This window comes from Falco cherrug, unplaced genomic scaffold, assembly GCF_023634085.1.
Source record: "Falco cherrug isolate bFalChe1 unplaced genomic scaffold, bFalChe1.pri scaffold_35, whole genome shotgun sequence".
Taxonomy (NCBI): domain Eukaryota; kingdom Metazoa; phylum Chordata; class Aves; order Falconiformes; family Falconidae; genus Falco; species Falco cherrug.
Genome location: NW_026599480.1, coordinates 1471294 through 1495524, shown reverse-complemented (window position 1 = coordinate 1495524; position 24231 = coordinate 1471294). Strand labels below are relative to the sequence as shown.

General features: G+C 52.8%; 2 long non-coding RNA genes across 2 annotated transcripts; both read right to left on the bottom strand.

The window, feature by feature from the left end:
* Window positions 1-11945: 11945 nt before the first annotated feature.
* Window positions 11946-16559, bottom strand: LOC129735120 (uncharacterized). The gene is made up of 3 exons (XR_008730573.1): window positions 16432-16559; window positions 14975-15172; window positions 11946-12388 (listed from the first exon to the last, which is right to left on the bottom strand). It is a non-coding gene; the product is annotated as an uncharacterized LOC129735120 (long non-coding RNA).
* A 1218-nt stretch (window positions 16560-17777) lies between these two features.
* Window positions 17778-19664, bottom strand: LOC129735126 (uncharacterized). Its single transcript, XR_008730580.1, has 3 exons — window positions 19516-19664; window positions 19196-19340; window positions 17778-18207 (listed from the first exon to the last, which is right to left on the bottom strand). It is a non-coding gene; the product is annotated as an uncharacterized LOC129735126 (long non-coding RNA).
* Window positions 19665-24231: the final 4567 nt, after the last annotated feature.

Here is a 24231-nt window from a genome sequence, read left to right as displayed (position 1 = left end):
GCTCACATTTGGGCTTGGAGCGGGCAGCTCTCCAAGTAAGAAGCCGTCACGTACCCATGCCGTCTCCCAGCCCGTCAGCCCTGGCACCCCGCTGGGAAGCTGCATATCCATCGCCTGCAGCCAGGCCTGTAAACAAACAGAACAGAGAAGCTCCCCTGAAATCACACACCTCCGCCCCAAAGTCACCCGCCTCCCAGGTACTGCCACACCTCACAGGGCACGCAATACCAATAGTGACTACAACGTGTAGGGCTGGAGTCACTCAGGCTCCACCTGAGTGTCAAGAAAACGCACTGGTCTGGGACCAAAATAAGCCCAAAAGGGGGAAGTTGTTGTCTCAACTCCCAAATTACTACACTCTGGTTTAGAGGGTAACTACACGTAAAACAAATCTGTGCACAAAGTTCCGGTCAAGCTGACCCACTCTCTGAAGCAGTTATGCATGAAGGGACTTCTCATGAAGGGAGGCAGCCTTAGGAAAGCCGGGAAACAAAGACCAGAGAGCAGTAAGAACACCATTATCTAAGCAATGCAGAACAGAGCCTTCAAGTGAGGAAAGTTTTGGTCGCGAGAGAATGCAAGCTGACAAGACCTTGCCATCCGCTGACATCAACAGAAAATTAGGTGAAAATAGGACAAAGACAAATGTGGCAGTGGGAGGTCACGACCTCCAACCCAAATAGGTCCCTCCAGAAGAGGGCAAAACCCTGCCTGGGAAGCACGCGTATTTAGTAAAGTCCTTCACCAGTGTTAGCTGAGGCATAGAAGAGCCCACGGTCTCCCAAAACAAGAGGAAAAGCATGACCAAGGTACCAGAACCACAACTAGAAAGAGGTAAAGCACCACTGACTCAATGCACAGCCCTTCAGTTTAGCTGCCTTCAAGTCAGGCGTCCTGCCTGAAGCTGGGTGTCCAGCCCCCACCTCTCCCTGCCCCCAAGGTGTCACGGAGAGTCTTCTACCCGTCAGGGAGAACAACGGGCATGAAGGAGGCTGTGAAGCTGGGGCTGCTGCGATCCTGGCCAGGGCATGCCTACAGACGCAGCAAAGGCTGCCAGGCTCAGTGACCCCAAGCTGCCTGTGCATCCTCTCGGCCACCCACGGGCAGTCTCCCCTCCGGCAACTGGCAGCAAGGCACGAGCATCTCCAGTTCCTGCCAGCTGGGTACCAACAGCTGCCCACAACAGCTCTGGCCGGGAACGGTGTCACCAGGGCCGCAGCTGTGCCTGGGACTCGGCCTGAACCACAAGCCGCAGCAGAGACTCCGGACCATCTCTGCAGCTCACCAGTGCTTGCAAGGCATGAAATCCAGCATCAGTGCAGCAAGGCTCTGATCGATCCCTTTCTGCTTGTGGAGCCTACGGCTTCTCCACACATGCCTCTGCCCTCAGCTTCCCAACTTCTCTGGTTCAGAGGGACGTATACCCACCTGGTGCTGCTTTATCCAGATCTTTCATGATTTCCTCTAGGTCTGGCGATGACACGTGGGGAGGCTTCTCTGTATTGCCAACAGGTTTTCTTCCTTGAGGCACGTGAAAGAAAGTATCAAGTTAAAGCTCTCACTAATAAGATACTTAGCAGGAGTGCTTCGTCTGTGAACTCAGCCAGGACTGACGATGCGCCCCTGGCATACCAGGTGAGCTCCAGCACAGGATCCAGAGCAGGAGCTGGAGCCACAGCTGCAACCAAACACCCATGAGAAGTTTGTGACATGCACTGTGACAGACGCTGGCACAACGGAAGAGCAGAACCTTTGAGGGGATCATGTCATGACATGGCACACGCAATGACAAAGGTCTATACTGCCACACCTGCAAGGGACGCCTCGCTCACATTTGGGCTTGGAGCGGGCAGCTCTCCAAGTAAGAAGCCGTCACGTACCCATGCCGTCTCCCAGCCCGTCAGCCCTCGCACCCCGCTGGGAAGCTGCATATCCATCGCCTGCAGCCAGGCCTGTAAACAAACAGAACAGAGAAGCTCCCCTGAAATCACACACCTCCGCCCCAAAGTCACCCGCCTCCCAGGTACTGCCACACCTCACAGGGCACGCAATACCAATAGTGACTACAATGTGTAGGGCTGGAGTCACTCAGGCTCCACCTGAGTGTCAAGAAAACGCACTGGTCTGGGACCAAAATAAGCCCAAAAGGGGGAAGTTGTTGTCTCAACTCCCAAATTACTACACTCTGGTTTAGAGGGTAACTACACGTGAAACAAATCTGTGCACAAAGTTCAGGTCAAGCTGACCCACTCTCTGAAGCAGTTATGCATGAAGGGACTTCTCATGAAGGGAGGCAGCCTTAGGAAAGCCGGGAAACAAAGACCAGAGAGCAGTAAGAACACCATTATCTAAGCAATGCAGAACAGAGCCTTCAAGTGAGGAAAGTTTTGGTCGCGAGAGAATGCAAGCTGACAAGACCTTGCCATCCGCTGACATCAACAGAAAATTAGGTGAAAATAGGACAAAGACAAATGTGGCAGTGGGAGGTCACGACCTCCAACCCAAATAGGTCCCTCCAGAAGAGGGCAAAACCCTGCCTGGGAAGCACGCGTATTTAGTAAAGTCCTTCACCAGTGTTAGCTGAGGCATAGAAGAGCCCACGGTCTCCCAAAACAAGAGGAAAAGCATGACCAAGGTACCAGAACCACAACTAGAAAGAGGTAAAGCACCACTGACTCAATGCACAGCCCTTCAGTTTAGCTGCCTTCAAGTCAGGCGTCCTGCCTGAAGCTGGGTGTCCAGCCCCCACCTCTCCCTGCCCCCAAGGTGTCACGGAGAGTCTTCTACCCGTCAGGGAGAACAACGGGCATGAAGGAGGCTGTGAAGCTGGGGCTGCTGCGATCCTGGCCAGGGCATGCCTACAGACGCAGCAAAGGCTGCCAGGCTCAGTGACCCCAAGCTGCCTGTGCATCCTCTCGGCCACCCACGGGCAGTCTCCCCTCCGGCAACTGGCAGCAAGGCACGAGCATCTCCAGTTCCTGCCAGCTGGGTACCAACAGCTGCCCACAACAGCTCTGGCCGGGAACGGTGTCACCAGGGCCGCAGCTGTGCCTGGGACTCAGCCTGAACCACAAGCCGCAGCAGAGACTCCGGACCATCTCTGCAGCTCACCAGTGCTTGCAAGGCATGAAATCCAGCATCAGTGCAGCAAGGCTCTGATCGATCCCTTTCTGCTTGTGGAGGCTACGGCTTCTCCACACATGCCTCTGCCCTCAGCTTCCCAACTTCTCTGGTTCAGAGGGACGTATACCCACCTGGTGCTGCTTTATCCAGATCTTTCATGATTTCCTCTAGGTCTGGCGATGACACGTGGGGAGGCTTCTCTGTATTGCCAACAGGTTTTCTTCCTTGAGGCACGTGAAAGAAAGTATCAAGTTAAAGCTCTCACTAATAAGATACTTAGCAGGAGTGCTTCGTCTGTGAACTCAGCCAGGACTGACGATGCGCCCCTGGCATACCAGGTGAGCTCCAGCACAGGATCCAGAGCAGGAGCTGGAGCCACAGCTGCAACCAAACACCCATGAGAAGTTTGTGACATGCACTGTGACAGACGCTGGCACAACGGAAGAGCAGAACCTTTGAGGGGATCATGTCATGACATGGCACACGCAATGACAAAGGTCTATACTGCCACACCTGCAAGGGACGCCTCGCTCACATTTGGGCTTGGAGCGGGCAGCTCTCCAAGTAAGAAGCCGTCACGTACCCATGCCGTCTCCCAGCCCGTCAGCCCTGGCACCCCGCTGGGAAGCTGCATATCCATCGCCTGCAGCCAGGCCTGTAAACAAACAGAACAGAGAAGCTCCCATGAAATCACACACCTCCGCCCCAAAGTCACCCGCCTCCCAGGTACTGCCACACCTCACAGGGCACGCAATACCAATAGTAACTACAACGTGTAGGGCTGGAGTCACTCAGGCTCCACCTGAGTGTCAAGAAAACGCACTGGTCTGGGACCAAAATAAGCCCAAAAGGGGGAAGTTGTTGTCTCAACTCCCAAATTACTACACTCTGGTTTAGAGGGTAACTACACGTGAAACAAATCTGTGCACAAAGTTCAGGTCAAGCTGACCCACTCTCTGAAGCAGTTATGCATGAAGGGACTTCTCATGAAGGGAGGCAGCCTTAGGAAAGCCGGGAAACAAAGACCAGAGAGCAGTAAGAACACCATTATCTAAGCAATGCAGATCGAAGCCTTCAAGTGAGGAAAGTTTTGGTCGCGAGAGAATACAAGCTGACAAGACCTTGCCATCCGCTGACATCAACAGAAAATTAGGTGAAAATAGGACAAAGACAAATGTGGCAGTGGGAGGTCACGACCTCCAACCCAAATAGGTCCCTCCAGAAGAGGGCAAAACCCTGCCTGGGAAGCACGCGTATTTAGTAAAGTCCTTCACCAGTGTTAGCTGAGGCATAGAAGAGCCCACGGTCTCCCAAAACAAGAGGAAAAGCATGACCAAGGTACCAGAACCACAACTAGAAAGAGGTAAAGCACCACTGACTCAATGCACAGCCCTTCAGTTTAGCTGCCTTCAAGTCAGGCGTCCTGCCTGAAGCTGGGTGTCCAGCCCCCACCTCTCCCTGCCCCCAAGGTGTCACGGAGAGTCTTCTACCCGTCAGGGAGAACAACGGGCATGAAGGAGGCTGTGAAGCTGGGGCTGCTGCGATCCTGGCCAGGGCATGCCTACAGACGCAGCAAAGGCTGCCAGGCTCAGTGACCCCAAGCTGCCTGTGCATCCTCTCGGCCACCCACGGGCAGTCTCCCCTCCGGCAACTGGCAGCAAGGCACGAGCATCTCCAGTTCCTGCCAGCTGGGTACCAACAGCTGCCCACAACAGCTCTGGCCGGGAACGGTGTCACCAGGGCCGCAGCTGTGCCTGGGACTCAGCCTGAACCACAAGCCGCAGCAGAGACTCCGGACCATCTCTGCAGCTCACCAGTGCTTGCAAGGCATGAAATCCAGCATCAGTGCAGCAAGGCTCTGATCGATCCCTTTCTGCTTGTGGAGGCTACGGCTTCTCCACACATGCCTCTGCCCTCAGCTTCCCAACTTCTCTGGTTCAGAGGGACGTATACCCACCTGGTGCTGCTTTATCCAGATCTTTCATGATTTCCTCTAGGTCTGGCGATGACACGTGGGGAGGCTTCTCTGTATTGCCAACAGGTTTTCTTCCTTGAGGCACGTGAAAGAAAGTATCAAGTTAAAGCTCTCACTAATAAGATACTTAGCAGGAGTGCTTCGTCTGTGAACTCAGCCAGGGCTGACGATGCGCCCCTGGCATACCAGGTGAGCTCCAGCACAGGATCCAGACCAGGAGCTGGAGCCACAGCTGCAACCAAACACCCATGAGAAGTTTGTGACATGCACTGTGACAGACGCTGGCACAACGGAAGAGCAGAACCTTTGAGGGGATCATGTCATGACATGGCACACGCAATGACAAAGGTCTATACTGCCACACCTGCAAGGGACGCCTCGCTCACATTTGGGCTTGGAGCGGGCAGCTCTCCAAGTAAGAAGCCATCACGTACCCATGCCGTCTCCCAGCCTGTCAGCCCTCGCACCCCGCTGGGAAGTTGCATATCCATCACCTGCAGCCAGGCCTGTAAACAAACAGAACAGAGAAGCTCCCCTGAAATCACACACCTCCGCCCCAAAGTCACCCGCCTCCCAGGTACTGCCACACCTCACAGGGCACGCAATACCAATAGTAACTACAACGGGTAGGGCTGGAGTCACTCAGGCTCCACCTGAGTGTCAAGAAAACGCACTGGTCTGGGACCAAAATAAGCCCAAAAGGGGGAAGTTGTTGTCTCAACTCCCAAATTACTACACTCTGGTTTAGAGGGTAACTACACGTGAAACAAATCTGTGCACAAAGTTCAGGTCAAGCTGACCCACTCTCTGAAGCAGTTATGCATGAAGGGACTTCTCATGAAGGGAGGCAGCCTTAGGAAAGCCGGGAAACAAAGACCAGAGAGCAGTAAGAACACCATTATCTAAGCAATGCAGAACGAAGCCTTCAAGTGAGGAAAGTTTTGGTCGCGAGAGAATGCAAGCTGACAAGACCTTGCCATCCGCTGACATCAACAGAAAATTAGGTGAAAATAGGACAAAGACAAATGTGGCAGTGGGAGGTCACGACCTCCAACCCAAATAGGTCCCTCCAGAAGAGGGCAAAACCCTGCCTGGGAAGCACGCGTATTTAGTAAAGTCCTTCACCAGTGTTAGCTGAGGCATAGAAGAGCCCACGGTCTCCCAAAACAAGAGGAAAAGCATGACCAAGGTACCAGAACCACAACTAGAAAGAGGTAAAGCACCACTGACTCAATGCACAGCCCTTCAGTTTAGCTGCCTTCAAGTCAGGTGTCCTGCCTGAAGCTGGGTGTCCAGCCCCCACCTCTCCCTGCCCCCAAGGTGTCACGGAGAGTCTTCTACCCATCAGGGACAACAACGGGCATGAAGGAGGCTGTGAAGCTGGGGCTGCTGCGATCCTGGCCAGGGCATGCCTACAGACGCAGCAAAGGCTGCCAGGCTCAGTGACCCCAAGCTGCCTGTGCATCCTCTCGGCCACCCACGGGCAGTCTCCCCTCCGGCAACTGGCAGCAAGGCACGAGCATCTCCAGTTCCTGCCAGCTGGGTACCAACAGCTGCCCACAACAGCTCTGGCTGGGAACGGTGTCACCAGGGCCGCAGCTGTGCCTGGGACTCAGCCTGAACCACAAGCCGCAGCAGAGACTCCGGACCATCTCTGCAGCTCACCAGTGCTTGCAAGGCATGAAATCCAGCATCAGTGCAGCAAGGCTCTGATCGATCCCTTTCTGCTTGTGGAGGCTACGGCTTCTCCACACATGCCTCTGCCCTCAGCTTCCCAACTTCTCTGGTTCAGAGGGACGTATACCCACCTGGTGCTGCTTTATCCAGATCTTTCATGATTTCCTCTAGGTCTGGCGATGACACGTGGGGAGGCTTCTCTGTATTGCCAACAGGTTTTCTTCCTTGAGGCACGTGAAAGAAAGTATCAAGTTAAAGCTCTCACTAATAAGATACTTAGCAGGAGTGCTTCGTCTGTGAACTCAGCCAGGACTGACGATGCGCCCCTGGCATACCAGGTGAGCTCCAGCACAGGATCCAGAGCAGGAGCTGGAGCCACAGCTGCAACCAAACACCCATGAGAAGTTTGTGACATGCACTGTGACAGACGCTGGCACAACGGAAGAGCAGAACCTTTGAGGGGATCATGTCATGACATGGCACACGCAATGACAAAGGTCTATACTGCCACACCTGCAAGGGACGCCTCGCTCACATTTGGGCTTGGAGCGGGCAGCTCTCCAAGTAAGAAGCCATCACGTACCCATGCCGTCTCCCAGCCCGTCAGCCCTGGCACCCCGCTGGGAAGCTGCATATCCATCGCCTGCAGCCAGGCCTGTAAACAAACAGAACAGAGAAGCTCCCATGAAATCACACACCTCCGCCCCAAAGTCACCCGCCTCCCAGGTACTGCCACACCTCACAGGGCACGCAATACCAATAGTGACTACAATGGGTAGGGCTGGAGTCACTCAGGCTCCACCTGAGTGTCAAGAAAACACACTGGTCTGGGACCAAAATAAGCCCAAAAGGGGGAAGTTGTTGTCTCAACTCCCAAATTACTACACTCTGGTTTAGAGGGTAACTACACGTGAAACAAATCTGTGCACAAAGTTCAGGTCAAGCTGACCCACTCTCTGAAGCAGTTATGCATGAAGGGACTTCTCATGAAGGGAGGCAGCCTTAGGAAAGCCGGGAAACAAAGACCAGAGAGCAGTAAGAACACCATTATCTAAGCAATGCAGAACAGAGCCTTCAAGTGAGGAAAGTTTTGGTCGCGAGAGAATACAAGCTGACAAGACCTTGCCATCCGCTGACATCAACAGAAAATTAGGTGAAAATAGGACAAAGACAAATGTGGCAGTGGGAGGTCACGACCTCCCACCCAAATAGGTCCCTCCAGAAGAGGGCAAAACCCTGCCCGGAGAGCATGCATAAAGACCTTCAGCACTGCTGTCTCAGGATGGGTACAATTTTGCTGTAGAAGCAAGAAACATGTAATCAGTCCTGTGTATGATAAGGAAGGTTCAATATACTATGAAGTATAAGAAGTGTGCACTGGACGGGGGAAGGGAGGGAAGATTCCATCGTATCTTCGGGGATCTGTCGACAGGCTGAACCTGTCTTCTCCCACATAGAGATGCCAACTGGGTAAGAACTATATTCAGTGACTATCTCATACCAGCTTTTATTAGGTGCGTTGTTTTAAGCTTGATTTGCAGTTACTATATTATCACCAGCAGTCTTTGAACCTTATCCTTTCATAAACTAGCAGTTTGTATAATAAAAATCTTGAGCTTGTGTAAGTCTCTGGAGATCTGAATAACTGATATAAGGATCTGGCTCAGTGACGTTGAATAGGTTAGTTGAATCACTCTCGTCTACAGTGGGCTGTCAAAACGCAGGTAGCGGGCTAGCTGGTCGGCCATGAGGGTATCGTCTGTCTGGGGAAATTGACAGGTTGATCAAATATGAAGGGTTTGAGGAATCCCCCTTCTTAATGTGACACACCTGTTGGCTGGGACCGGAAAGCTTTCAAAGTACTGTTTCCAAGCCACGTGCAACACCCTTCAAAGACCAGGTGGACAAACATACAGCCTCTTAGGAATTCTTACTGGGACAACTCTACTGGGCACTAAAGAAGCCCACAGGAAAGGACTGGAGGGAAAAAAAAAATCACCTTTTTTTTTGTCTCATGGAGAAGTGCCTACTTCTGAGACTACTGAGAGTCTGCTGCACCACAGCTGCCCTGTTACTTCCCCTGGCCTGCGAGATGGGGCTGTGTGTTGGGGACCTGGGGTTGCCCAAGGAGAGCACTGCAGGGCTAGAGCAGGAATGCTCCCGCCTTCCTGAATGGACATCTCCCAAGGACAGATGTCCCCAAAGCTGATAGCCAGAGCGCAGCCCAGGAGCAGTGGAGTCACGGCACCAGGCACGGCTGTGACCCAGCCAGAGGACAAGCACTCCCGTGGACTAATGCCTGGCCCTGCTGTGCAGCTCTGGCCCCGACTCGCAGGCCGGGGAAGGCTGCCACACCACACTGCCCAGGGTTGGGTTCCAGCCCTCACCCGCCAACCTACCTAATCGCCACGGAGCAGCCCAAGTGTCCTGGGCTTGCAGGGCCACCAGGAGGAAGAGGATAAGGATGCAGGAGAGGGACACAGCCCCCTGTGCCTGCACCATGCTGCTGCTGCTGCTGCTGCTGCTGCTGCTGCTGCAGTCACCACTGCTGCTGCTGCTGCTGGCACTGATGGACCACGCCCACGGCACAACGTATCATGGTGTGGAACACTGGGGCTTGTGACCTCACAGCCCAGCCTCCTCAGGGCAGCCATGCCCCCGGCATGCTGCCACCCACCCAAGCACCCCCCTGGCACACCCCACCCCAGGAAGGCAGGGCTTCCAGTGGAGACCGAGACTGACACTGCGCTAAGGAGTGTTTTGACTGTCTAGAGCTTGATGATAGTGATGAAAGGGCCGAGTGTTTATGGGTACGAACGAGGGGAAAGGCCAGCAATGCAGATGTCATGGTGGGAGGCTCTTAAGACCACCACAGCAGGATGAAGAGGCAGATGAAATATTCTATCAATCAGCAGCTGGGAGAAATCTCACCATCGCTACCCTTGTTCTCATGAGGGAATTGAGCTTCCCAGATGTCTGCTGGAAATACAGTACAGCAGAGAGGAAAGGCTCTAGGAGCTTCCTGAGCTGTGCGGACGAGACCTTCCTGACCCAGCTGGTGAGGGAGCCTGCTAGGGAAGGAGCACCCTGCAGCTGTTGTTTGCTAACAGAGAAGGACTTGTGGGTGATGTGATGGCTGGAGGCCATCTGGGCCATGGCCATCGTGACATGTTAAGAGGTTTGATTCTTGAGAAGTAAGGAGGGGGGGCAGCAGAACTGCTCCCTTGGACTTCCAGAGAGCAGACTGCATCTGTCCTCTTTTTGAATAAAAATGCCGCGGTTTAGATATACGACTTATTTATAGAATTACAAGCATGGAAAACCAGTCTTTTCCATAAGAAAGCAACTACGGAACCTCTTCACTGACAGTAAATACCTCAATACGTGAGTACCCCATGCCACATGCCAATACCAACTCCAATGCAACATAACTGAAATACCTCCACTGGAGATACCAGTTCTGCAATTAAGTCTTGAGCTTTCCTTACAGAGCCTGCCACACCACCCGCTAGCATGTTCCGTTAACCTCCCAAACACTGGCCTTGAGAACCTGAGCGTGAAGCTGTTCTCAAGCACAAGCATGGAAATCCAACCATCAGTGGTCCGAGAGGTATGCAAAGATGAACATCTATGTCTCCCCTGTTGACACTCCTGAGGATAGGAAGCCAGAAGAGCTGTTCAGTTACCCAAGTCTAAATAGGTTTAGTATCTTTACTGAAAGCTGGCGAGACACAAGCCTAAGAAATCTTTGCTCCATATCTAACCATCGCTGAAACACTGAATCGAAAGGAAGCAAAGGAAGACAGAAGACACGCCAGGTCTGCCAAGCAAAGAACATGAGGAAGTTTCTCACCGCACAGAAGCACAGCTGCAGACAGAGTTCCTGCTGACAAGCAGGCAGCAGGAGTGAACTTTATCCATTTGGGACCCTTTGAGAACACCAGGCACCCAGATAGTGCTGAAGGATGCTTTGTACATAGCGGACCCTCGGAGAGAAGCAGACATGTCCAGTTTTATGCCCTGGGGAAGTGCCCTGACACTGTCCTGCCCCTCGGGTGGCGTAGGATAATTAAAATACAGGAACTTATTAGTAAGCATGGGCTAATTCCTGGCCCACTGTGATGCTAACAGTAGCCCACAAATCTCTCAACTAGTTTTGCTCAGCCTGTATTTATGACAGTTACATTGCTCTATGTTGTGGGGGAAAGCAGGTGACACAGCTTGCCCCCTTGATGCACAGGGCTGTGTTTCAAAGGACTACGACAAGCCCAGAAGAGCACAGCATAGAACAGCTTATACGTAATTGAGTATCACATCACAAAACATACTGCATGCATCTATCCATGAAAATGGGGTTTATGTAGGCACATGCAAAATGGGTCTCCTGCTCAAAACCCAGCAAATCCTGATTTTAAAAAATCATATACTGAAATGTAAGACGACATACCTTTGGGTTTGTTGCTAAATCCCCATGTCGATGTAATTCCTTCACTGCCATCTGAAATCGTTCAGCTTAAGGCACTTTCCACGCCAAGCAAAGAAAGCTCAACTCAGAAGGGAAAGATCCTTCTTGATGGGACGCATCATCTGTGACAACCGGACACCTTCCCGCCCACTGAAACATAGCAGCAGAGTTAAAAGCAGCTTTTAAATTCCAAGTGGAGAGGTGCAAAGTCTGAAAACTACAGGACATTCTCTTCCTAGCACAAAATAATCAACTTTTTCCCACTTCTCTGCAAACCCCAACCCCGGTGTTTTGTGTTTTTCACACTGCAGCACAGAAAGCCAGTACCCACAGCTGCACAAGGACTTCCAGTGCCAGTGTGCAAAGCATCGAGGAGTCTGGGCTCAGTCTTGGCAGTACAGGAGCGATCCACCTCAAACGCACTGCACAGTCTGCACCTGGGGGTATCACAGGTCAATAGTTAATCACTGCTTTTCCTCCCAGTAACAATAAGGAGAGAAAAAAAGAAAATCTCCTTACATCCATGGCTCTTCTTTACAGGCTAGAGGTTTATGGAAGTGATGACCCATTTCACCCAACATTCAAGACACCTTCTGAACAATTTTCAGAACTGTCCCAAAACCCCCAGATCTTACACAACAATCAGTCCAAAGAAAGTACAGAGGTCTCTGCGCTACTGGACACATGCAGGAACACTTGTGTTTACTGAACACCTTTGTAAAGGGAAAAGGCATTACACCAGCGTACCAGATCCTTGCCCAAAAGACTTTTCAAACCACCTGTTTGTTGACGCAGTCACTGCACTTCAACCCTTCCACCCACGACAACATCCTCTCAGGGGGCAGACTTGCCTGCTCTTGATCACAGAATCAGTCAGCAGAGCTCATATTGAACCAAGCTAAAAACTGGGCCCAGCCTCTACGTTCACGGTTGGGATACACGGCTCCTATCACAGGGCTCACATGGCAGTCCCACCTGGCTTACGTATCTGAAGTTGCATTTCCCACGGGTCAAATATTCCTCTTCACATCTGCCTTGAAACTGAGGGCTCATGGTCAGCGAGAGAAGGGAGTTCCTTGCCTCCTGTGCAGTCAGGTCACGTTCCCCTGCTAAAGGCAGCCTGCTCAGGCCTCCCATTTGTGTACAATCTGTTAAAAGAGTAAAATCAAGTCTGAAGGTTATTCATTTGCTTCCTTAAACATTCTACCATTTGCAGCATTCGGCCCCCAGAAGATGACTTCTGACATAGCAACTTCAACCAAGCAACTGGCAGTTCAACAGAATCACCAACAGCCAGGTCTGTACCCTTGGGGAGACACTTTCAAAGCTCTTTGGAGGATCGCACTGGATCTGTGTGCTTTAGACCCCACTGCGTGGATTTACTGTTTTACTGGCAAAGGTTTTATGTACCACACGTGAACATCTTCACAACACCTGCTGTAATGGTCTCATGCGTAAACAGACACAATGATCCTCTAATATCACACACGAAGAACTCAATGGATGCCCCTACCAAGGCAGTGGTTCCCTTCTGTAGCCACTGAACAAGCAAAAGGATGGATCAGAACGACATTATCAAGCTCTGAAGCAAAATTTCTGTCCTCCTTTAGCTGTAATTTAGAGCTTCATTGAGTGCTGAAGAGTGTCAGCCTGACAGCTCTGAAGCAGGAAGCGCTTGATCCTCTGTGCCAGAACCACACCGGCACTGGCCACACAAGCTGCCTGCGTACTCACAGGGTCAGGGTCAGGGTCCGGGTCCGGGTCAGGGTCTGTACTGCCCTGCCACCGCAACACAGAAGTGAGGAAAGTGAAATGGAGATAGAAGTGTTCATTTTCCACGTAGTTGATGCTGGCAGCTTCTTGCCTCCAGCATTCCTGCACCTCAGGAGCCTGGGAAATGACAACAAATGAGAAAGTTCCTAAAAATAATTTGCCTAACACACCACAGCGTAGCACTTCCATATGCCCACACCACACTTCTGGCTCCCAGCTGCTCTCCTGTGCTTCCCTTTAGCTACCTGGGAGGCACCTTTTCCATCTCCTCAGATCTCAGAACACCCAACTCATGGCTCTAACATTCTTCCCCTTCCTCTCAACATCTTCCTGGTGGTCTCCGCTTTCTGCCCTCCAGATTAGGGCCTTATCATAACAGGACAAGGATAGCACTGGGGTTTTTTTCTGTAAGGAAGCCAAATACTTAAAACTCTTAATTAAAATATAAATTTTAAAGAGGAAGGGAAAAGCCAAAATGACAGCCAAGTGGAAGTTTCATTTGGTGCTCAAACCACCTGAACGCTTCTGCTGCAGCTGCAGCCGAGAGCTGGCCCTTAGATGCCTGATCAGGATAAAGCCCCAAATCCTGCCACTAAGGTTTCAAATGACAAAATAACATCATCTAAGGGAAGGCAAAATGGATAAACACAAACATCGCCGTATGTTTACAGGGCCTTCACAGCACAGTGGTTCTCTGATGGCACCCAGAACTTAGCAGTATGGAGAATTACAAAGGTCAAGTGCTCTTTATAAGCGATGCACCCTTAAATCAACACTAGTGACAAAAGAGCCAAGCACTTGACTTGCAGAACGGCAGACGATTCCTGACTTTCTCCACAGCTTCTACTACTGATGAAGCTTACAACCACCTCACCATTTGGGAACAACATCCGTTGCTAGTGTTGCTCTGGTTGGAAACTCAGCAGGCTGGCACGTTCCTTCCTTCAGAGCCAGAAGGAATTTGTCGTTACAGGAATTCTCATGCCACTGAACCGGCAGCAAGGTACACAAGCCTCTTAATCCCTTTTTATACTTCTGCGCTTGTGCCATATAACCATTCTCCACTCTCCATCTCACCACCTCTCCAAGCAGAAAAGTCCCATCTGCCACACACTTGTCACAAACTACGTAGGATATGACACAGGTTTCAAATACACCGGAAAGTATCAAATCAGACACTTTAAAACATAAAAGAAAACTAAAAAAAGGTGGCAGTGGGAAATTATTTTCTACCTTGACTGTTAGGTTCACAAGCTGCTAGTAGTTAACATTAATGGCGCACTATTTCAAGGTCGTGATGGCAACCTGCAATGTGTGGGTATCAGCGAGAGAACTGCTGCCTTGCACCAGTTCAGGTGCTCCACCTATACCTTGTCACAGATTTGAATTTTTTGTTTGCTTGTTTTAAATGCTTATCAGGGTAGGATTTGCCTACCAAGACCAGATTTTAAGTGAAGTTACATTAAGCTGCTCTTGCTTTAAATACAGCAAGATAGCTCCACTGCTACATTCAGCCACAAGAACGTAAACACCTCCAGCTTCATAGACACCCATACATTATTTTTGTAAGGAACAAATGACTAAACATGGAACAACACTATGGAAAAAGCAAAAGAATGCACACAATCAGCATTTCCCTATTTGGACCAAAACCCAAACATCTCTAACAGCAGATAAGTCTGAATTAAAAATCAACCACATCCAGATCCCAAACGGGGTAGGGGTTATTGTATGCCACAGACCTGGACTTGACTGTTGAAGGAAATCACGCGCTACGGAAAATTTGAGGTGGTTCTGCGGAAGGTTAACTACAGCCTTGGCAACTTCCTTGGGACATGAAAGGTACGTGCGCTACAGTACCACCCGCAATAAAGGAAACCAGTCTCGCAGTTTGAGTTCAATACCACATCCGCAAACCAAATGAGGCTGCTACGTTTGAGGAACACTGATGGAAACCTCACCTGCCATCCCAAAGTTATGCTACGGCATTTCTTCCCTTTTTGCCACTTTCCTCAGCCTTGGTACATCTTTTGCAGAATCTGAAGCAAGGGCCCATAGCTTCTTCCTGTTTCTAACAGTGAATGTCTGGGTTTCACACGTTGGTTTCTTGTGCGGCGCCAATAAGACCCAACACTCGCCTTCAGAAATGCATCCGTACACTAGGCAAGAAAAGGAAAATTACCAGTCACGACATTGTACTGCCCACAGGGCAACAGAGTGCCCCACTCGTAAGAGGATTTAAGGCCGTAAATAACCCTCAAATATCTTCATGAACAAGCACAGTTTAATCATGTGCTTTTAATCTGACTACCGACACAATCTAACAAGAAGACACATTAAGGGAAGCAGAGCTGTAGTTAAAAAAGTGGGGCTTCTCTTTCCTCTCCTGAGGGTTTACCATCCAGAGCTGGCTGAAGTTCTGAACCTGCAAACCGCTCCCCCATGCTTGTATGCTCGCTCTGGGAAACAAAGACGGCTGTTTGAATTCTTTTGCAGGTACAATCTTTCTTTACTTTTGAGTTGGAATGAAATGAAAAGCTGCCATCAGTCCCACTTACGGCACAGAGACACCCCTATGTTCCACGCACACGCCTGCCCAGAAATGCATGCAGAGGGAAGCCATCCCTTGGGTATCAAACACAGAAACAGCACTGAAAACCTTGACTTCTGAGAGTCCCTGCAGCGTTCTCCCAGGCCAATACACAGCATGCTTGTGGCAGGATCACCACTGCGTGTGCGTCACTTGCTTTCATTTCCATCTTCATCTCTAACCTGGCACTTGCCACCTCCAGAATGCAGCATGCATAAAAGCAATTCCGTTTACTACAAGCACAGCACCGTGTGAACCTTCTGCATGAAGCCCGGTATTTAAAGGAATTGCTATAAAGAATAAAAATCTGCCGGCACCACTGACACACAGACACGCTGTGTTTTCTGAAGAGGGCCGATACATGAAACCTGCAAACTAAGGACTGCGACAAACTAAGCTCGCTCCTTGCCCCTCTTCTTTTGCCCTCAGGCTGGTGCAGGAGCTCCTTTCACCAGAGCAGGCACACCACAGACACAGCCTCACCGAGGGGAAGGGTGGGGAGGGGATAAGGGCAGAGGGGGAAAGGAAAGACCCACAGAAGCAGCTTTGCTGCCCACTGCCAAAGTCACAAGCCGCTCACGGATCCTGTCCCCTCGCCCTGCCTCTGCTGGTCTGTGCCTCCGTCCCCCTTCCCGCCCCTCCGCTCCTCTCCCTAGCCCTCTCTCCTGCTGCTGATCCTGCATCCCTTGCGGCACCCCCCTGCCCCTCTGTCTCTGTCCCGCTGCATCCCTCTGCCCGCTCCTCGTCAGTCCCTGTCCTTTCTCCATCCCTGCCCAGCCCCCCCCGCTCTCCCTGCCCCTCTCCGGCCACCCCTCCGCCTTGACCCACCTCTCCCTGCCGCTCAGTGCCTCCCTTCCCCTCGTCTCTGCCCACGGGGGCTCCGGGGCCGGGGCCTGTGCTCGGGCAGTCCCGGGAAGGGGCCATGGCGCCTACAGGGCCCGGGCTGGGGGCTGGTGTCCTCCCAGGGCCTGACTGCTGGGCAGGGATGTCCCATGGCCTGCTGGGAGAAGGCGTGCCCCGGGGCATGCTGGGAGCTGTAGGCCCGGGGCCACCCCATGGCCAGGTTGTTCCCGGGGCATGCTGGGAGCTGTAGGCCTGGCACCACCCCATGGCCAGGCTGTTCCCAGGGCATGCTGGGAGCTGTAGGCCTGGCACCACCCCATGGCCAGGGGGTTCCCGGGGCATGCTGGGAGCTGTAGGCCTGGCACCACCCCATGGCCAGGCTGTTCCCGGGGCATGCTGGGAGCTGCCACTGCCCACCCTCAGCCTCCTGGCAGCCATGTTGGGCTGGGCAGGCACAGCCTGTGCTGGGGCTGTGGCCCGGCTGAGGGGACCTGTGGCCGGCCGTGGGGTGAGGGATGCCCCTTGGGCTGGCACAGGGGTGTCTGCTGCCTGCTGGCTGCCCGGGGGTTCTGTGGGGAGGTTCCAGCCCCCCGCTGTGCCAGGCCCCGGGGCAGCTGGAGTCAGGGTTGGCCGGGGCAGCCCTGGGGGGGAGCTGAGAGCTAAGGAGGGAAAGAGGCGCCGGCAGGTGCCCCGGGCACGGGCACCGGGCACCCCGACTTGCAGAGCCCCCTGGAGCCGCCCCGGCGTCTGTAGGTCCTGCAGGAATAGGGCTAGCGTGTTTTTCTGCTGACTCCGACGGGGCTCTGGCTACACCTGTCCTGCTGAGGGACTGGGAACATGCAGCTGCCTGGGAGAGTCACCAGCCAGAGTATGAGTGCTCAAGCCTTGTTTCCCTTGCTGGAAAACACTTCATTTTTAAATACAGCCTCTCAGCGGCGAGATCCAGGCAGTCGGGATTGCTTCCTGTAGGGAGCAGCCTGGTGACTGGAGGCTGCTGCCTTCAGTGGCAGAGCTGGACGCTTCTCCTCGCTGACAGGATTAAGTTATAAAGAATCACTCGGAGAGGCTGCAGCTAAAGCAGTGCACTCAGCCAGAGCCAAAATGCTCCATGGCACCACCCATACACAGCTCCACCAGAGAAGGTGCCAGGAAGGACTTCTGTTTGTGGTTCTCACTTCAAGTTGTTTACAGGCCTGGCTGCAGGCGATGGATACGCAGCCTCCCAGCGGGGTGCCAGGGCTGACGGGCTGGGAGACGGCATGGGTAGGTGATGGCTTTATACTTGGAGAGCTGCCCGCTCAAAGCCCAAATGTGAGCGAGGGCTCTCTTGCAGATGGGGGAGTATAGACCCTCTTCACAACTTCCTCACATGCTCTCACCCATAATTTCAATACAATGGGTGTGGGGAGCATGTCTGACTGGCCTGTCAGAAACCCCATGCCTCAGCCCAGACTACAGCCCACAACTTGCAAGTTCCTGCTTTTGTTGTTGTTAAGACCGAGGCAATTGTGCTACTGCTCTGTGTTTATTTTTGTGCTGTTCTTCAGCAATACATGGTTGACCACTGAAGCCTGGTGGCTGTGCTGAACTGGTAGGGGGCCAGTTCCCTGGTACTCTGTGGCAGATGGTCCAGTTTTCCAGGCATGGATGATGGGTGCTGGTGCCGGGTCTGGCTCTCAGTACATGCTGGGATGTGCAGGACGGCTGTCTGAGCGCAAGGGTCAGCTGCTGCTGTTGGCCTGTTTTCTCGCAGCGAGGCGCCTGTGGAGAGAGGAGGCTGCTGAGACCCTACGGCAGCTGTGGTGCTGTATGGGGGTTAGGGTGGGGGCAGTACCCGGTGCACTGTGGGGTGCACATGGGAGCTGTGGGCACAGAGAGCTCTCTTCAAAAAGTGGGCTCCTTGCACCCGTTGGCTGGGGCTCTGCTCGCCTGCCCATGGCTTGTCTCCTCTCGGCCCTGACCATCCTGACCTGCCTGCTCTGCCCACGCTGGAAAGGAGACCTGACTCCAGCAGACTGAGGGGAGCAAAGCTGGGCACGGCACTGCAGGGCTAGGAGAGCCTCCTGTTCTCTCTCTCAGCATGCTTGTGGAGTCCAGCACTCAGCTCCCCTGTCCATCCCTGACCAGACAAGGGGACAGCCTCGGCTCTCTGTTCGGTGGGGTGCTCTGAAGAGAGGATGCTCTCTGCAGAATACGTATCCAGAGCCCTGCGCAGGCAAAACCCCTGCCCGTGCTGACAACACGCACACTGGCAGTGCTGGAAAGCACATGGGACAGATTGACTCTCTTTCTCCAAAGAAAACTTGACAGCTTCCTCACCAATCCCAGTTGCTTGGACATCTTGGCTGAGGTGAACACCTGGGATTTAAGGCATCACCTAGCAGGGTGATTTCTTCTCCTAGGCTCACTGGTAGGGAGAGAGATGCCGCTCTGGCATTTCTCCCTTTCTGGGGCAGCCTCATCCCTCGTTGTTTTGACTTTCTGACCTTGCTCTGCCCATATCTGTCACCTGGTCTGCTCTTGTCGAGGCAGGGTTGCTTCTAGCAAACACTTGCTTAGCAAGTTAGCAAGGTAACACGTAGCTAACCCAAGAATTGAGAGGCCCGGTCAAACACCTCACCGCAGAATTCTCAGCGGACTTTGGCCAGTAACTAACTCGGCATTCCAGAAGACCCTACCACGAAATGCTTCATGGCTTAAAGCAGCCAGCTAATATGGAAGTTTGGGGAAAAAAACCCCAACAACTCACCGTCTCCTCTTCCTCCACACAACGATGACACAACACAACACCATCCCATATAGGACGGAGCCCAAAACTGCCACAGCACCTTCAATGCAGTACTTCCGGAAACTTTTATGATCCTCAGCATCTGAGCTGCTCTGGCCTTCTACTCCTGTCGAAAAAATCTGCACGTTAGTGAGTCCTGCACAGTCACGGCAATCTCACAGGAGGTTAGAAATGTCCAAAAAATGATCAATCCCTTTCTGCTTGTGGAGGCTACGGCTTCTCCACACATGCCTCTGCCCTCAGCTTCCCAACTTCTCTGGTTCAGAGGGACGTATACCCACCTGGTGCTGCTTTATACAGCTCTTTTATGAATTCATCTAGGTCTGGCGATGACACGTGGGGAGGCTTCTCTGCATTGTCCGCAGGTTTTCTTCCTTGAGGCACGTGAAAGAAAGTATCAAGTTAAAGCTCTCACTAATAAGATACTTAGCAGGAGTGCTTCGTCTGTGAACTCAGCCAGGACTGACGATGCGCCCCTGGCATACCAGGTGAGCTCCAGCACAGGATCCAGACCAGGAGCTGGAGCCACAGCTGCAACCAAACACCCATGAGAAGTTTGTGACATGCACTGTGACAGACGCTGGCACAACGGAAGAGCAGAACCTTTGAGGGGATCATGTCATGACATGGCACACGCAATGACAAAGGTCTATACTCCCACACCTGCAAGGGACGCCTCGCTCACATTTGGGCTTGGAGCGGGCAGCTCTCCAAGTAAGAAGCCGTCACGTACCCATGCCGTCTCCCAGCCCGTCAGCCCTGGCAACCCGCTGGGAAGCTGCATATCCATCGCCTGCAGCCAGGCCTGTAAACAAACAGAACAGAGAAGCTCCCCTGAAATCACACACCTCCGCCCCAAAGTCACCCGCCTCCCAGGTACTGCCACACCTCACAGGGCACGCAATACCAATAGTGACTACAATGGGTAGGGCTGGAGTCACTCAGGCTCCACCTGAGTGTCAAGAAAACGCACTGGTCTGGGACCAAAATAAGCCCAAAAGGGGCAAGTTGTTGTCTCAACTCCCAAATTACTACACTCTGGTTTAGAGGGTAACTACACGTAAAACAAATCTGTGCACAAAGTTCCGGTCAAGCTGACCCACTCTCTGAAGCAGTTATGCATGAAGGGACTTCTCATGAAGGGAGGCAGCCTTAGGAAAGCCGGGAAACAAAGACCAGAGAGCAGTAAGAACACCGTTATCTAAGCAATGCAGAACGAAGCCTTCAAGTGAGGAAAGTTTTGGTCGCGAGAGAGAATACAAGCTGACAAGACCTTGCCATCCGCTGACATCAACAGAAAATTAGGTGAAAATAGGACAAAGACAAATGTGGCAGTGGGAGGTCACGACCTCCAACCCAAATAGGTCCCTCCAGAAGAGGGCAAAACCCTGCCTGGGAAGCACGCGTATTTAGTAAAGTCCTTCACCAGTGTTAGCTGAGGCATAGAAGAGCCCACGGTCTCCCAAAACAAGAGGAAAAGCATGACCAAGGTACCAGAACCACAACTAGAAAGAGGTAAAGCACCACTGACTCAATGCACAGCCCTTCAGTTTAGCTGCCTTCAAGTCAGGCGTCCTGCCTGAAGCTGGGTGTCCAGCCCCCACCTCTCCCTGCCCCCAAGGTGTCACGGAGAGTCTTCTACCCGTCAGGGAGAACAACGGGCATGAAGGAGGCTGTGAAGCTGGGGCTGCTGCGATCCTGGCCAGGGCATGCCTACAGACGCAGCAAAGGCTGCCAGGCTCAGTGACCCCAAGCTGCCTGTGCATCCTCTCGGCCACCCACGGGCAGTCTCCCCTCCGGCAACTGGCAGCAAGGCACGAGCATCTCCAGTTCCTGCCAGCTGGGTACCAACAGCTGCCCACAACAGCTCTGGCCGGGAACGGTGTCACCAGGGCCGCAGCTGTGCCTGGGACTCGGCCTGAACCACAAGCCGCAGCAGAGACTCCGGACCATCTCTGCAGCTCACCAGTGCTTGCAAGGCATGAAATCCAGCATCAGTGCAGCAAGGCTCTGATCGATCCCTTTCTGCTTGTGGAGGCTACGGCTTCTCCACACATGCCTCTGCCCTCAGCTTCCCAACTTCTCTGGTTCAGAGGGACGTATACCCACCTGGTGCTGCTTTATCCAGATCTTTCATGATTTCCTCTAGGTCTGGCGATGACACGTGGGGAGGCTTCTCTGTATTGCCAACAGGTTTTCTTCCTTGAGGCACGTGAAAGAAAGTATCAAGTTAAAGCTCTCACTAATAAGATACTTAGCAGGAGTGCTTCGTCTGTGAACTCAGCCAGGGCTGACGATGCGCCCCTGGCATACCAGGTGAGCTCCAGCACAGGATCCAGACCAGGAGCTGGAGCCACAGCTGCAACCAAACACCCATGAGAAGTTTGTGACATGCACTGTGACAGACGCTGGCACAACGGAAGAGCAGAACCTTTGAGGGGATCATGTCATGACATGGCACACGCAATGACAAAGGTCTATACTGCCACACCTGCAAGGGACGCCTCGCTCACATTTGGGCTTGGAGCGGGCAGCTCTCCAAGTAAGAAGCCGTCACGTACCCATGCCGTCTCCCAGCCCGTCAGCCCTGGCACCCCGCTGGGAAGCTGCATATCCATCGCCTGCAGCCAGGCCTGTAAACAAACAGAACAGAGAAGCTCCCCTGAAATCACACACCTCCGCCCCAAAGTCACCCGCCTCCCAGGTACTGCCACACCTCACAGGGCACGCAATACCAATAGTGACTACAACGTGTAGGGCTGGAGTCACTCAGGCTCCACCTGAGTGTCAAGAAAACGCACTGGTCTGGGACCAAAATAAGCCCAAAAGGGGGAAGTTGTTGTCTCAACTCCCAAATTACTACACTCTGGTTTAGAGGGTAACTACACGTAAAACAAATCTGTGCACAAAGTTCCGGTCAAGCTGACCCACTCTCTGAAGCAGTTATGCATGAAGGGACTTCTCATGAAGGGAGGCAGCCTTAGGAAAGCCGGGAAACAAAGACCAGAGAGCAGTAAGAACACCATTATCTAAGCAATGCAGAACAGAGCCTTCAAGTGAGGAAAGTTTTGGTCGCGAGAGAATGCAAGCTGACAAGACCTTGCCATCCGCTGACATCAACAGAAAATTAGGTGAAAATAGGACAAAGACAAATGTGGCAGTGGGAGGTCACGACCTCCAACCCAAATAGGTCCCTCCAGAAGAGGGCAAAACCCTGCCTGGGAAGCACGCGTATTTAGTAAAGTCCTTCACCAGTGTTAGCTGAGGCATAGAAGAGCCCACGGTCTCCCAAAACAAGAGGAAAAGCATGACCAAGGTACCAGAACCACAACTAGAAAGAGGTAAAGCACCACTGACTCAATGCACAGCCCTTCAGTTTAGCTGCCTTCAAGTCAGGCGTCCTGCCTGAAGCTGGGTGTCCAGCCCCCACCTCTCCCTGCCCCCAAGGTGTCACGGAGAGTCTTCTACCCGTCAGGGACAACAACGGGCATGAAGGAGGCTGTGAAGCTGGGGCTGCTGCGATCCTGGCCAGGGCATGCCTACAGACGCAGCAAAGGCTGCCAGGCTCAGTGACCCCAAGCTGCCTGTGCATCCTCTCGGCCACCCACGGGCAGTCTCCCCTCCGGCAACTGGCAGCAAGGCACGAGCATCTCCAGTTCCTGCCAGCTGGGTACCAACAGCTGCCCACAACAGCTCTGGCCGGGAACGGTGTCACCAGGGCCGCAGCTGTGCCTGGGACTCAGCCTGAACCACAAGCCGCAGCAGAGACTCCGGACCATCTCTGCAGCTCACCAGTGCTTGCAAGGCATGAAATCCAGCATCAGTGCAGCAAGGCTCTGATCGATCCCTTTCTGCTTGTGGAGGCTACGGCTTCTCCACACATGCCTCTGCCCTCAGCTTCCCAACTTCTCTGGTTCAGAGGGACGTATACCCACCTGGTGCTGCTTTATCCAGATCTTTCATGATTTCCTCTAGGTCTGGCGATGACACGTGGGGAGGCTTCTCTGTATTGCCAACAGGTTTTCTTCCTTGAGGCACGTGAAAGAAAGTATCAAGTTAAAGCTCTCACTAATAAGATACTTAGCAGGAGTGCTTCGTCTGTGAACTCAGCCAGGACTGACGATGCGCCCCTGGCATACCAGGTGAGCTCCAGCACAGGATCCAGACCAGGAGCTGGAGCCACAGCTGCAACCAAACACCCATGAGAAGTTTGTGACATGCACTGTGACAGACGCTGGCACAACGGAAGAGCAGAACCTTTGAGGGGATCATGTCATGACATGGCACACGCAATGACAAAGGTCTATACTGCCACACCTGCAAGGGACGCCTCGCTCACATTTGGGCTTGGAGCGGGCAGCTCTCCAAGTAAGAAGCCATCACGTACCCATGCCGTCTCCCAGCCTGTCAGCCCTCGCACCCCGCTGGGAAGCTGCATATCCATCGCCTGCAGCCAGGCCTGTAAACAAACAGAACAGAGAAGCTCCCATGAAATCACACACCTCCGCCCCAAAGTCACCCGCCTCCCAGGTACTGCCACACCTCACAGGGCACGCAATACCAATAGTAACTACAACGTGTAGGGCTGGAGTCACTCAGGCTCCACCTGAGTGTCAAGAAAACGCACTGGTCTGGGACCAAAATAAGCCCAAAAGGGGGAAGTTGTTGTCTCAACTCCCAAATTACTACACTCTGGTTTAGAGGGTAACTACACGTGAAACAAATCTGTGCACAAAGTTCCGGTCAAGCTGACCCACTCTCTGAAGCAGTTATGCATGAAGGGACTTCTCATGAAGGGAGGCAGCCTTAGGAAAGCCGGGAAACAAAGACCAGAGAGCAGTAAGAACACCATTATCTAAGCAATGCAGATCGAAGCCTTCAAGTGAGGAAAGTTTTGGTCGCGAGAGAATACAAGCTGACAAGACCTTGCCATCCGCTGACATCAACAGAAAATTAGGTGAAAATAGGACAAAGACAAATGTGGCAGTGGGAGGTCA